General features: G+C 47.6%; 1 pseudogene; it reads right to left on the bottom strand.

Moving 5' to 3' along the window:
- The window catches only part of LOC127440555 (NACHT, LRR and PYD domains-containing protein 3-like), a 51,308-nt pseudogene that overhangs the window by 17,376 nt on the left and 18,327 nt on the right, over nt 1-15,605 (bottom strand).

Genomic DNA, 15,605 nt, shown 5'->3' with positions numbered 1-15,605 from the left:
ACACCTTGGCTCTCCTGCAAGTACAGCAAGCCAAGGCGCTAAAAGAACTGCACGAGGGTAGTGGACTGATGCAGGAACAGCGCTCGGCGACTGACCTCGCTCTCTGGGTGACGAAGGTCACGACGCGGTCTCTCGGGCAGGCGATGGCCACCCTGGTGGTCCAGGAGCACCACCTTTGGCTCAGCTTGGTTGAGATGCACGAGGCTGACAAAGCACAGTTCCTTGATGCCCCCATCTCCCAGGTTGGCCTATTCGGCGACACCGTCGAGGACTTTGCCCAGCAGTTCTCGGCGGTGAAGCAGCAGAGGGAGGCCATACAGCAAATCCTGCCCCGGCGCGGCTCAAGACCCCACACCCCATCGGCTCATCGCCAAGGGCGTCCTCCTACAACTACAACACCAGCTCCACCGCAGCCCGCCCCCGTGGCCCAGCCCCGGCATGGAGCCCAGCACAGGAAGCAGACGCCACCCATCTCACGGCCGGCCGCCAAGAACCCGAGGAAGGCTTCGAAGCACCCCTGAGACGGGCGACCCAGGGGCATGGAGACCCACTTCTCTGGAGATGGTGAGCAGACCACTCCATCCCCCGGTGGAGGGCTGGGAGGAGAATCTTTTGTTTCATTTTCATTTAATCTCACCGCATGTCCAAGAGGCTGTGGTACACAAAAATTCAACAAAAGAGCGGTTTTCTTGTTCCCTTGGTCACATGTCCGGTGCACACGGCCGTCGCCACGACCACCATCCACCGTCCCATTTTTGCAGGTATGGTGCTCCAGCTGTGGTCCCCCCACCCCTGTGTGCCCAGCTGTGGCACAAACATGGCCACACGAGATTGGGTCCGGTGGACTACAGGGACGAGAATCCTCCTCCCCCCTCATCGGCCAATCTTATGGTGGGCGGCAGGAGCCAGGTAAGTGCTTCGATGTCCCTGGACTCAGCATGGCCAGGGGGTTCGAATCCCCTCGACGTGGTACCTCGAGCTCCACCCTGCCATGCGGCCCCACCCGCCGGTACGTCTGACGCGATCATTCCCTTGGTCCCCCTCGCCCGGAGTTTGGGCTTTTGACTCGCGCTTTCCAACCTGTCACAATGGCTGACCCGGACCGTCCGACTCGGCTACGCGATTCAGTTCACCAGGCGCCCACCCAGGTTCAGCGCCGTCCGCTTCACCTCGGTGAAGGGCGAGAAGGCTGCTACCTTGCATGCGGAGATCACTACCATTCTTCGCAAGGGCGCGATAGAGCCTGTCCCTCCAGCCGAGATGAAGAAAGGGTTCTACAGACACTGTGCAAGGTCAGGAAGGACGAGAAGCAGGTCATCCTAGTAGCAACCTACTGGCCCACCCAGACGTGGTTCTCGGATCTCACACTCCTTGCGACAGCCCCCCTGACGAATTCCCCTGAGGAAGGACCTTCTTTCTCAGGGACGGGGCACCATCTGGCACCCATGACCAGACCTCTGGAATCTCCACGTCTGGCCCCTGGACGGGACGTGGAAGACATAAGTGGCCTACAACCAGCAGTGGTAGACACGATCACTCAGGCTAGGGCTCCCTCTACGATGCGCCTGTATGCCTTGAAGTGGCGTCTGTTTGCTAAATGGTGTTCTTCCCGACGCAAAGACCTCCAGAGATGTGCAGTCGGATCAGTGCTTTCCTTCCTGCAGGAGAGGCTGGAGGGGCGGCTGTCCCCCTCCACCTTGAAGGTGTATGTAGCTGCTATTTCGGCTCATCACGATGCAGTAGATGGTAAGTACTAGGGTAAGCACGACTTGATCATCAGGTTCCTGAGAGGCACTAGGAGGTTGAATCCCTCCAAACCACGCCTTGTCCCCTCGTGGGACCTCTCTGTAGTCCTTCGGGGTCTACAGGGAGCTCCCTTTGAGCCCTTGGAGTCAGCTGAGCTGAAGGCACTCTCTTTGAAGACTGCCCTCCTGACTGCGCTCACTTCCATCAAAAGGGTAGGGGACCTGCAGGCATTCTCTGTCAGCGAATCTTGCCTGGAGTTTGGTCCGGGTTACTCTCACGTGATACTGAAACCCCGACCGGGCTATGTGCCTAAGGTTCCCACGACCCCTTTTAGGGATCAGGTGGTGAACCTGCAAGTGCTGCCTCAGGAGGAGGCAGACCCAGCCTTGGCATTGCTGTGTCTGGTGTGCGCTTTACGCATCTATTTGGATCGCACACAGAGCCTTAGAAGCTCTGAGCAGCTCTTTGTCTGCTTTGGTGGACAGCGGAAAGGAAGCGCTCACTGGGTCACTGATGCCATCGCGATGGCATTTCAGGCTCAGGACGTGCCACCCCCTGTGGGGTTGTGAGCCCATTCTACCAGGAGTGTGGCAGCCTCCTGGGCTCTGGCCAGTGGCGCCTCTTTGGCAGACATCTGCAGAGCAGCAGGCTGGGCAACATCCAACACCTTTGCGAGGTTCTACAATCTCCAGGTTGAGCCGGCCTCATCCCGTCTATTGGCATGCACGAGCAGGTAAGGTCCGGGTCAGCTGGCCGGGTGTACCGCTTGCGCATAGTGCCTTTTCCCTCCCTTGAGGTGAAGACGTGTGCTCTTGACTCCCAGTCGTGTTCACACACTGTGATCCCTGAATGACTTTCCTCCTTAGCACTCTGGCAGTTGAGTTTGCGAGGGCCTTATCCACCGGGAGAATCGCCGTATAGCCCCTGGCTGCCCCACCATCGAGGGTAGTGAGGGCGGGGGAACTGAGAAATCGGGACCGGGCAGTAAAAGGTGCCTCCCACGATTTTGTCAGCTCCTCGTGCACTTCCAGGAAGAAAGGCACTGGAGTGGGGCGTGGCTGCTTTGAGCGGTGCCGCGAGCCCAGGAACCAATCATCGAGCCACGAGGGTTTGGGGGAGAGCGGAGGGTTCCACTCTAGCCCGATGCTCACGGCCGCCCAGGAAAGCATGTCCGTCATTTCCGCATCAGCCTGTGACTGGGCAATCGTCCCCGAAGGGGGGAGCCCAGCTGAGGCTTCTGCGTCTGACTGGACAAGCCCACTCTCTGATGCTGCGCTCGAGAGCTCATCAGCTTCGCGGGCTCCGAACAAGAGGTCGAACTCGCCGTGAGATGAGCCGGCGGACTCATCTGGAAGCCCGATCGGGCAGACGAGCGTGCTGGGGAATGGGGGGTCCGCGGGGGGATACCCGGCGGAGGCGGTCCCATTGGGGTCCCCAAATCGCCCCCAGTGCTAGCCGCGCTGGCCTCATACCCGTAGATAGAAGGACTGAGGTGGGGAGCCACTGGGGTGGCTTGCTTTCAAAAGCAAGCCGCGACCGCAACGTTACCATGGTCATGTTCTTACAGTGAGTACATGAACCATCCACGAACGCTGTCTCCGCATGGGTCGCGCCCAGACACGAAAAACAGCGATCGTGACCATCTGAAGTTGAGAGGTAACGACTGCAACCAGGAATAACACACAAACGGAAAGGCATCTTTAAAAAGATGCGTCTTTAAAAAGACATTCCGTGTGTGCTGCTCTTTTAGAGAAATATACTCTTTTAGGAAAATATACTCTCTTTTTTCTGCCGAAGCGCCCAGGGGCATTCTCTGCAGTGCACCAGTGCAGAGGAGGGAGAAGCTGCTGAAATGCGCCGTCAGATCCAGCAGAGGTGAATGAAAAGTCAGCTCAGTAAACATCGATCATTCGGCTCCGAAGAGAAAATCTGAATGAGTGGTTTCACGCAAGCTCTTTTTATACCCGTATGTCCGGGGGAGTGGCATGCAAATACCACTCGCCAATTTTCATTGGCCTTTTATCAAAGACCAGAGGTGTCTCGGGCTCCCAAGAGTGACCCCTAGTGCCACTACATCGACACAATGTCGAGTGAGTGACAGATAGGGAACTATTTTACAAATATCTTTAAATAAGAAGTTATTTAAAATATGAAATTAAAGTAAAAACCTTAGATGATATTCACCCTCTGTTGTGCTTTATGATTAAAGTTAGTAAAATTAACAAAGTAGATAATTTGATAAGACAAATAAATAAAATATTGAAAGAAATCAAGGATAAGGGTTTACATAATATTAAAATAAAATGGGAATTTGAGTTGGAAAATAAAATAACAGAAGGAGATTGGAAACGAAACAAAGTTTAAAAGAAATTTTAAAAACCACGCAATCTCCATTTTGGCAAGAATACACTTGGAAAGTTAATATGAGATATTTCATGACACCAGAAATAACCTCTAAGTGTAATCATTCATCCTTAGGTTGCTGGAGAAGCTGTGGTGAACTTAAAGCTCATTATACACATATTTTACAGAAAGCTTGTGCAACGCTACCCAGGTCTTTATTTGGATTTACTTCAATGTTGCCACATCTTTTTTGAGCTTGGACACCTGTTGCTCAAGAAAGGCAATAGAGTGTGATTGCCTGTTAGCTATGCTTCGGGCTCAACCATTCGGCCCTGCAGAGCCTCCACTTTTAACTTAGCTTGCTCGGCACAGCCCCTGAACTCCGACCGAAGCTGTTCTATCTGACTCCTTAGCTCCAAAGCTTTAGGGGGTCACCAGATGTTACTGCCACAGCGTTCTGCACCTTCACATTCTTCAACATGATGGTGCTAGCAATAGCATCTGGCTCTGCGCATGTTTTCTTCTATGCATCGTACCCTCGACTTCTTTGGATTTACCGTATTAGGTTAGTGGTCAACTGAGTGACTTTTATAAGCTTCAGAAGATCTAAATCTGTCATATAAGGAAATTTAGTGAAGAGGAAGGCAAGATTGCATCCTCACCAGGGTTGGGGAGTAATGGAATACATGTAACGGGATTATGTATTTAAAATACAAAATATAAGTAACTGTATTCCACTACATTGGTAATTAGAATACAGTTACATTCAAAAAGTATTTTGTTTACTGAAGAGATTACTTTGCATTTTATTGTCATTTGTTTCATTTAATATTTAGTCCTTTCAGATGGAAAACATGTATACATATAATGCGATCCAAAGTGCATTTGAACAGCGGTGAAACACTTTCTTATGATGTGTTACATTCATATAAGCAGACAGGCTCAGACAGTAAGTTTGAAGTTTGGAGCAGCAAAATATAAATAAACCTTGTGTAATTTGTCAGATTTATGCTAAGCTAAAATGCTATTTCTAGCAATTTTACATACACATGTTACCAGGCATAATCATATTTTTTTTTTATCAAGAAAATTCAGGTTGGATCATAATTTCTTCTTTTCTAGTGAGACCTTTGATATTAGGGCAAAAATCGTATTCTTGATAATAATTTTTGTGTTGTTTTCCAGTAAAAATATATTTAAAAAATCCTTAAAACAAGATAAATTAGATTTATCTTGTTTTAGAAACAACACTGCATAAGATATTTATGTTTTTCAGAGAATGCATTTTTAACATGTGTATTTTGTCTTACTGTTCTGGCAGAGTTTTTATAGTCAAAACAAGTGAAAAAATCTACCAGTGCTGAAGAAGTAATCCAAAATATTTAGAATATGTTACTGACATTGAGTAATCTAATGGAATACATTACAAATTCCATTTTACAGCAGGTATTCTGTAATCTGTAGTGGAATACATTTTAAAAGTAAACATCCCAACCCTGATCCTCACATGGCGCCACTCAAACCGGAGCTCCCCATCCCTATAATATATTAAGTTTATGTTTCTCATAGGCCTGTTTTTATATCCTAGATTTTTTTTTTTTATGCCCGAAAACACCTTGACACACCTCACAGCTTCTGTGGAGTGATGAGACCAAAATAGAGCTTTATGGTCACAACCATAAGTGCTATGATTGGAGAGGTGTCAACAAGGCCTATAGTTAAAAGAATACCATCCCCACTGTGAAGCATGGTGGTGGCTCACTGATGTTTTGGGGGTGTGTGAGCTCTAAAGGCACAGGGAATCTTGTGAAACTTGATGGCAAGATGAATGCAGCATGTTATCAGAAAATACTGGCAGACAATTTGATTTTTCTGTACGAAAGCTGCACATGGGACACTCTTGGACTTTCCAGCATGACAATGACCCTATGCACAAGGCCAAGTTGACCCTCCAGTGGTTACAGCAGAAAAAGGTGAAGGTTCTGGAGTGGCTATCAAAGTCTCCTGACCTTAATATCATCGAGCCACTCTGGGGAGATTTCAAACGTGTGATTCATGCAAGACGACCAAAGACTTTGCATGACCTGGAGGAATTTTGCCAAGACGAATGGGCAGCTATACCACCTGCATGAATTTGGGGCCTCATAGACAACTATTACAAAAGACTGCACACTGTCATTGATGCTAAAGGGGGCAATACACAGTATTATGAACTAAGGGTATGCAGACTTTTGAACAGGGGTCATTTCATTTTTTTCTTTGTTGCCATGTTTTGTTTTATGATTGTGCCATTCTGTTATAACCTACAGTTGAATATGAATCCCATAAGAAATAAAAGAAATGTGATTTGCCTGCTCACTCATGTTTTCTTTAAAAATGGTAAATATATTACCAATTCTCCAAGGGTATGCAAACTTTTGAGCACAACTGTTTTAAAATCAGTCAGCCCTCAGTGTGCCGGTCTCACCCGCGATGGCGGATATGCACAAACAATTCAACGTGTGGTTGGACAACCACACAGCAAATCTCTTTCATGGTAACAGTACGTTACAGTAATACCCAGAGACATCGCAACGGGGTTGGCAAACCAGGCAAGTGCCTGGGGCCCTGAGCTGGAAGGGGGCTCCCTCAAGGACGGCTGATTACATTGGACCACAGCAACGACAACATGGAACCCCCTTAAATTCTTTGATGGTACAAGACACTGCAATAACATGTCCAGAACCCCCCTAAATGGGCCCCCATGCTACGAGCTTGTTGTCAAAAGTTTTGTAGTTTCAGAGCGGCAATTAAATGACGCACCATGAAGCGGATTTACCTATCTGGGCATATTAAAAGGAAATGAAAGCATGAGGAAGAGGAAAAGAAAAAACGAGACAGTGGTAAGTGAGAATCTGTTACATTGAATGAAGTAGTAATGTCAAGGGGTTTAATTTGTCCCACCACACATCAGAAAAGTTGGTTGTCATTTGTCAGTTCAATGCTAACAACAGCTTACTAGCTTACTCTGTCTAAAACGTGTGATGCATAAACCATAGCTAGTATATCTCTGTAAATTTGTTTTTACAAGTGTATAATATGTTAACATAAGCTATGTTCTTCTTGCCAATGGCTGTGCTGTGTATACAGAACCTTGTGTAAGGCTGGCACCAGAATGTCTACAACCAAAAGGCGATTGGGGGATTGTCCTGCTCTGCCAACCACTCTTTTTGTCTAGAGGTAACAGAGGACTTTTCCATGGGACAGATAAACATTCTGGGGAGAATACCACTGGACGCAGACGCTTCGCCATGATGGGATGACACCTTCTATGAGCAAAGCACCCAAGCTGTGGTCGACACAGTGGAACTGGCACAAAGAATCATCCAACAAACTGAGTACCACCTTGCTCAAGCACAGGTGGAGGCTAACCTAGCCTGAAAGACTGCAAAAATCTTGTCCAGCTCATCCACCCGCTCTGCACAATACACCTACACCTGGTGGGACTGGATAATCTGTGGATGTGCGGTGGGCTGTGCTCTAATCTTCACTTTTACATTGGCCCAGTGCTGTTACTTCCGGTACCTCATCCGATCCATGAGAAGGTCAACTGAAGTTGCTCTGGCTCTTAGCACATTACAACTGCACACACTTCAGCGACTGAGATAAAAAATAAAACAAAAAGGACACAATGACCCCACAGGGACTCTTCTGGAATTGTCCCCGGGGGCCAAGCGGAGGAAACTGTAAGGCTGGCACCACAATGTCTACAACCAAAAGGCACCATTTCCATCTAAAAGTCAAAGAACTCTGCGAGAATCAACGTAATAGAACTCTCTCACAAAAGCTGAAATCTACACCTGAATATCACCACGTGTGATCAAGTGCAAATCGCCTTTTGCTGAAATCTACACCTGAATATCACCACAGTGTGATAAATTGCAAATCACCTTGCTGCCCCCCCTTCTCTCTCCCCTTCTCCAGCTCTGGACCAACACAAAGACATAAGACTTATATGTAAAAAATATAACAAATAACATGAAAACAAAGAATGCAACTGTATGTGTTTGATATCGTTTAAGAGGTCTCTGTGCGACTGGTATAGTGGTCTCTTTCCCATGTTGATAAAACTAATGGTAACAAAGTTATAAGGTCTTTGCCAAATACTGCATAATTCTGGAGGTGGCTCCCCCTCCTTGACCTACAATTGAAATTATCTCCTGTATGTTAACAAGGTTAAACCCCAGGAAGTCAAGAACCCATTCACCCCCAAATCCTCATTGTTCAAAGGATAATACCATTTGGTACACAATGTTTATTCTGTCTGGATATTTAAGGAAAGTTGGCATGAAGTTCTGGGAATCTGTATACAGATCTCCCATGCTGTACCGCTGCATGTAGTTTTGTCAGGTATGTTTCTTTGACTTGTCTTTTATTTTTAGTAATGCTTGTTTATTCTGATCATGTGAAATTGGCTTTGATTTGAATTTCTGCAACAATGTTTTATATCCTACCTGACAAATAAATGGTTATTATTTGATTTATTCTGAATTCCTCTGAAATCATTACTGGAGCTTTAATATAGGAGGAAGCCATTTAAAGACTCTCAGTTTGAATTTAAACCACTCAGGACAACCACCTAGGACAACCAGGTAGGACAACCACCTAGGACAGCCGGGTAGGATTCGAATTTCAATAGACCAGGGTAGACCATACTGGAGCTTTAATATAGGAGAAACCACTCAGGACAACCGGGTAGGAGAAAGCCATTTAAAGACTCTGTCACTGCTCACCGCCCGTCTTAGCAAGTTGTATGTACGTGACTAAGCGGCAATATCGTCTGGTTATGAGAAAAGCCAAACCAGACGATATTAGTTAACCCTACAATCCCTGACTAAGAACGGAACTGGCTATCCATTTTCGGGAGGTTTACGTAATTTAATAACGGCCGGCGTAAGTCTCCAAAGATCAAAAGGACAATGAATAGAAGAGGATTTAGAGTAATCAATAACCTAAAAATTTTAAATTAAAAGAATGATCAGAAATTAATTAGAGCTTAAATATAAATTAGAGGTCAACTTAAAATTGGAGTCAGATTAATATAAAATTGAAGTCAGATAAAATGAATAACGGAATTAAATGTGTGAATTAACAATAATTGATTTACTTCAGTGCTCAGAAAAGACAGAACAACGCAGAGACCTTCAAGGGCAATTTATTGAAGTTCCACACCGGAACGGATATGAAAATTATTTATCCAGATTCCCTTTTTCCTTTTTTACACTTGCATAGACACAGCCCTCAGAAGCCTGAGTGACAGATTCTCAAAAATGGAGGATGTCTATTGTCTCTATGGTTTTCTGTTCCCTGTCTGTCACTCAATCGACGTTGTGTCGATGTAGTGACACTAGGGGTTTGATCTTGAGAGTCCCAATCACCTTTGCTTAAAATAGAAAAGGCCAATGAAAATTGGCGAGTGGAATTTGCATGCCACTCTCCGCCCCGGACATACAGGTATAAAAGGAGATGGCGTGCATCACTCATTCAGATTTTGTCTTCGTAGCCGAATTCTTGTGTGTTCGTCCTCTCACCCTTTGCTATGCTGCTGGATTCTTACGCAGCATATCAGCGGTCACCCTCACACAGTTGAGTGCTGTGTTTCCCCTGGGCGCTTCGGCAGCCTGAGTCTGCAGGTGCTAAAAGAGTATATTAGAAAGAGTATATTTCCTTCTAAAAGAGCTTGCGCAAACGCTTGCCGTCTTTTTAAAGATGTCCTTCCACGTTTGTGCTACTGGATGTGGCCATTATCTCTACCCTCAGGATACCCATGAAATCTGCCTCAAGTGTGTGGGGCGCCAGCACGCCGAGGCGGCTTTCATGGAAGGGTTATGTTCTCATTGCGATAACATGCCCATGAGAACGTTGCGGTCGTGGCTCACTTCCTTCTTCATGAAGGAGCCACCGTGGGCGATCTGGATGTGGACATGGGAACGTTTCCGCCGGCTCAGCCCCCGCGGACCACCCATCCCCCAGCACGCTCGTTCTGTCCGGACGAGCTGTCGAGCGATGCAGGCGGCTTGCCTCAGGGCGTGTTTAATGTGTCATGTGCGGCTTGCGATGAGGATGAGCTTTCGGTCGCGGCATCGGAGGGTGGGCTTCTGCTATCGGAAGCGGATGAATCTTCTGAGCTCCCGCCCACGGGTGGTAGAGCACAGGATGTGGCAGACGCTGAGATGGCAGCCTTGCTTGCCCGAGCGGCTGCGAACATCGGGCTGAAGTTGAACCCTCCACCCTGCCCTGAGCGTTCACGGCTGGATGATTGGTTTCTGGGCTTGGAGCGCGACTCACAGCCGCTCCTCGCCCCAGTGCCTTTCTTCCCGTAAGTGCACGAGGAGCTAACGAAGTCGTGGAAGGCACCTTTTACTGCCCGTACACGCTTCGCGGACTCGTCCTCTCTGACTACCCTCGATGGCAGAGCGGCTAAGGGATATGTCGAGCTTCCCCAGGTAGAGCACGCCGTAGCGGTGCATTTATGCCCGCAGGGCACAGCCACCTGGCGTGACCGACCAAGGCTCCCTTCCAAGGCCTGTAAGTTCTCTTCCTCTTTAATGAAGAAGGCTTACAAGGCCACGGGTCAGGCCGCTTCCACCCTGCACGCCATGGCCATCCTGCAGGTCCACCAGGCCAAGGCACTAAAAGACCTGCACGAGGGTAGGACTGTCACGGCACACACCCTGGGGCGGACAATGTCCACACTTGTGCTCCAAGAGCGGCATCTGTGGCTCAACCTTGCAGAGATGCGTGACGCCGAGAAAGTCTGCTTTCTTGATGCGCCCATCTCCCAAGGGGGCTTTTTGGCGACACCGTCGAGGATTTCGCCCATCAGTTCTCGACAGTGAGAAAGCAGACCAAAGCAATTAAACACCTGCCGCGGCACAGCGCGACCTGGCGCTCACTTTAATCAAGAGGGTGGGGGACCTGCAGGTGCTCTCTGTTACCAGCGAATGCCTGGACTTCTGGCCGGCACACTCTCATGTGATCTTGAGACCCCGGCCCGGTTATGTGCCCAAAGTTCCCACCACTCCTTTTCGGGACCAGGTGGTGAAACTGCAAGCGCACCCTTCAGAGGAGGAAGACCCGGCCTTGTCGTTGCTGTGTCCAGTTTGCGCCTTGTGCATCTATCTGGACCGCACGCAGAGCTTTAGATGCTCGGAGCAACTGTTTGTCTGTTTTGGAGGACAGCAGAAGGGGAAAGCTGTCTCCAATCAGAGGTTGGCCCATTGGATTGTGGATGCCATTTCTCTCGCATACCAGTCTCAGGATTTGCTGTGCCCTTTGGGAGTCCAGGCGCACTCCACTAGAGGTGTTGCTTCCTCCTGGGCACTGGCAAGGGGGGCCTTTCTAGCAGACATATGCATAACTTTGCAAGGTTTTATAACCTACGTATAGACCCGGTTTCGACCCGAGTGTTACGCAGTAACAGCAGGTAGACTGGGCGGCCGGTTGGGTGTACCGCTTGCATTGCGCCTTTCCCCTTTTATCAAAGGTGATAATGTGCGCTTTTTGTCCGAACTCGGTGATGAATTCAGCGGAGGAGTAATGCCACCAGGCCCAGTACTCGTGGTATTCCGCTTTTCAGGTGAGCCCATGTGCTTGGGCTCAGTGCTCCATGCATGGTGATTCCCCTTTGGTAATCCCGTATGATGAGTTTCCACTGTTCGGTTTCCCCCTTAGGTGAAACCTGTGTTTCCCCTCATCAGAGCTTTCTCTGTCTTGGCCACTGTGCTGCGTACCCTCTCTGTAGATAGGGTCCTCCTGTGGTATCATTCCATATGTGTACTTCCCCATTGGTAAGTCCATGTGAGGTATGCTCCACATGTTAACCTCCCTCCGGCAGGATGTGGTCTCCGTAGTGCTCTCCTTCCTGGAGAAGGAAGAGCACTTCCCAGCGCTATTCTAGAAAGTGCTCAGCGGGAGATTGCTTAACAGCAAATTAAGGAAGGCACCGCCGGTAGCCTACTTGGGTAAGTGCCCTCTCCCCCTTAACGGGACTACGGAGACGCCTTACCTAACTCGCTGGAAGGTCACGACATGGTTGAGCGCTAGCTGCGAGGCAAGCAGCAGCTTGCCCGTGTCCACTCTTCCATGCCTCGTGACACGGTTCAGCACCTGCGGCGTTTCCTATAGGAACCCCTAGTGTCACTACATCGACACAACGTCGAGTGTGTGACAGACAGGGAACGTCTTGTTTACTGATGTAACCTCTGTTCCCTGATGGAGGGAACGAGGTGTTGTGTCCCTCCTGCCGTGGTGCTGAACTGGCCGCTGACATGGCCGGGACTCTCTATCGGCTCCTCAGCATAAATCTGAATGAGTGATGCATGCCATCTCCTTTTATACCCGTATGTCTGGGGTGGAGAGTGGCATGCAAATTCCACTCGCCAAATTTCATTGGCCTTTTCTATTTTAAGCAAAGGTGATTGGGGCTCTCAAGATCGAACCCCTAGTGTCACTACATCGACACAACGTCTCGTTCCCTCCATCAGGAAACAGAGGTTACATCAGTAACCAAGATGTTTTCAATGGATAACATGAGACAGACAATAAATAGTGGAAAAGTTCATGGAAGGTGCAAGAACTTGGAGCAAACACTGTATGACATTGAAGCAGATGATTTAGCACTAGAAATCAATTCTGCTGTCCATACTTTTCCTGACCATGCCTTCACCTGCCCAATTGACATGCTAAATTACATATACAGTGAGAAGCTTCTGGATCTGTACAGTAATCTAAGCATTGCACTGCATCTCCTCCTGACACTTCCTGTCTCTGTTGCCTCAAGCTGATAAAAACCTACTTGAGGTCAACCATGTGCCAGGAGAGGCTCACAGGACTGGCACTGATATTAATCGAACATGGTATTCGAAAGTCTTTAGACATGGAAGACATATTGGTTGCATTTGCTGAAGCCAAGCAGCAGTTCTAAAAAAAAGTGCACTACGGTTTTGTAAGCAAATATTTTTGTATTGTTTGTGTATTTGGAGTTATTTATATTATGTATGCAAAGTTTGCCTTTATTTATTTATATTTTATATTTTATTTATATTATTTCCATTGAGAAAGGAAGCATTTTACATTTTGTGGAAAATAAAAGATTTGTTTGTATAATCATCTATGTGCATGGATGAATGATTAATGTGCCTTATGGGGTGTTTGTTTCTGGGGGGGGAGGGGGGGGGTCACCAGGTCCCTTCTGCCTGGGGCCGCCAGAGTCTAGAAACACCCCTGGTAATACCTTGAGTATTATTAGCAGCAATGAGTGGACTCGGCGGTCGGTAAACTGTACAAGCAATAACCTTGATACACAAGGATAACACACTATAATAATCTATCTATGTGAGGATGCAGGTAGAATGTGTGTTCGTCCGTCGTTTGACTCCGACTCGTTTCCTCGAAGCTCGGGTGATGACGGGAGGCCGTTTCCTCGCTCTGTCGGCGGGCGGTAGAGCAGCTGATTCTCGGTGGGTCAGCAGAGAAAACAGTGAAGTCGACTCGGTTGAAGAAGAAAGAGAAATCTTCTTTCTTCACTTCTGCAGGCAAATGGGTGAGACGCGGATTGCTCAGTGGTCTCCTTCGGATCCATTAACTCAGCTCGTCCACCGAGATGGAGATTGTATGGCCAAAGTTTCAGGTACGTACGTTACTTCCTTGGGCAACAAGGCTACACCTGGGAGCAGCAGAACTGCAACTAGACGTGGCAAATACTGTCGCTGGAAGCAACACCCAGAAAGATCTCCAATATTTTTATACTCCTGATGATGTCATGGTTGAGGGACGTGTTCTGTCATGCACCTCATACAATAGGAGTTGAGAGTTCGATCCTTCAGAATTTCAAACATAGGTGTAAATTGAGCAAGGCTTCATGGGATCTGTAGTCTGTTTTGGACTCACTTTGTTTGATTTTGGCGCAGTTGTTATTCAGGCTTTATGACTGTATGTAGGCCTGCCTTTGTCTCATATCTGAGTACTTGAGGCCCAACAGTAGTGTGTGCAGGGGGATTGATGTACAGTCTTTATGTATATGATGATTTATATACACTCACCGAGCACTTATTAGGAACACTGTGTTCCTAATAAAGTGCCCAATGTGGTCGTCTGTGTTGAAGCACATCCGTCTCAAGGTTCGACATGTTATGCATTCTGAGATACTATTCTGATCACTACAATTGTACAGCGTGTACCGTGGCCTTTCTGTCAGCTTGAACCAGTCTGGCCATTCTCTGTTGACCCTTTCTCATCAACAAGGCATTTCCAGCTGCAGAACTGCTGCACACTGGATGTTTTTTTGTTTTTGGCACCATTCTGAATACACTCTAGAGACTGTTGTGCGTTAAAATCCCAGGCGATCAGCAGTTACAGAAATACTCAAACCTGCCCGTCTGGCACCACCAATCATGTCACAGTCGAAATCACTGAGATCACATTTTTTCCCCATTCTGATGGTTGATGTGAATATTAACTGAAGCTCCTGACCCGTATCTACATGATTTTATGCATTGCACTGCTGCCACATGATTGGCTGAATAGGTAATCACATGAATAAGTGGAGGTGTTCCTAATAAAGTGCTCGGTGAGTGTACATCTAAATTACTTTTAAAAATAAAGAGCGCAGCCCTTGAGCGTTATACAGTAAATAACAATGTAATCAATCTTAGAAAAACTGCAAAGCAAATGACTTTAGAAATAAAACAAAATGCACATAACATTGAATTCCTTAAACCTTGAAGCAGATTACATTTCAAAACATCACATTAAAATAGATTCTTGACACTTGTATATTTCTGCTATAGAATTTGGGATGAGTTTTATTTCATTAATATTGTCCTTTTTGTATTTTCATTTTTGATCTGATAGATGTGAAAGAGGAAAATCAAGAACTGAATGAAATGAAGGAGGAGAAACAAAATCCGGATCAGACACTGCATAGTTTCATAACTGGACAAAAATCTTTTAGTTCCCAGACATTTCTGGGGGGAATGGCCCTAGCCCTCATCCTCCAATCCAATTTGTCCCAGACGTGCTCAATGGAATTGAGATCCGGGCTCTTCGCTGGCCACGGCAGAACACTGACATTCCTGTCTTGCATGAAATCACACACAGAATGAGCAGTACGGCTGGTGGCACTGTCCTGCTGGAGGGTCATGTCAGGATGAGCCTGCAGGAAGGGTACCACATGAGGGAGGAGGATGTCTTCCCTGTAACGCACAGCATTGAGATTGCCTGCAATGACAACAAGCTCAGTCCGATGATGCTGTGACACACTGCCCCAGACCATGACGGACCCTCCACCTCCAAATCGATTCCGCTCCAGATTACGCTCCAGCCTCGGTGTAACGCTCGTTCCTTTGATGATAAATGCGAGTCCAACCATCACCCCTGGTGAGACAAAACCGTGACTCGTCAGTGAAGAGCACTTTTTGCCAGTCGTGTCTGGTCCAGCGAAGGTGGGTTTGTGCCCATAGGCGACGTTGTTGCTG

The sequence above is a fragment of the Myxocyprinus asiaticus genome, chromosome 5 (genome assembly GCF_019703515.2).
Source record: "Myxocyprinus asiaticus isolate MX2 ecotype Aquarium Trade chromosome 5, UBuf_Myxa_2, whole genome shotgun sequence".
Lineage (NCBI taxonomy): Eukaryota > Metazoa > Chordata > Actinopteri > Cypriniformes > Catostomidae > Myxocyprinus > Myxocyprinus asiaticus.
Note: the sequence above shows the minus strand (reverse complement) of the source record. Positions and strands in the feature narration are given on the sequence as shown.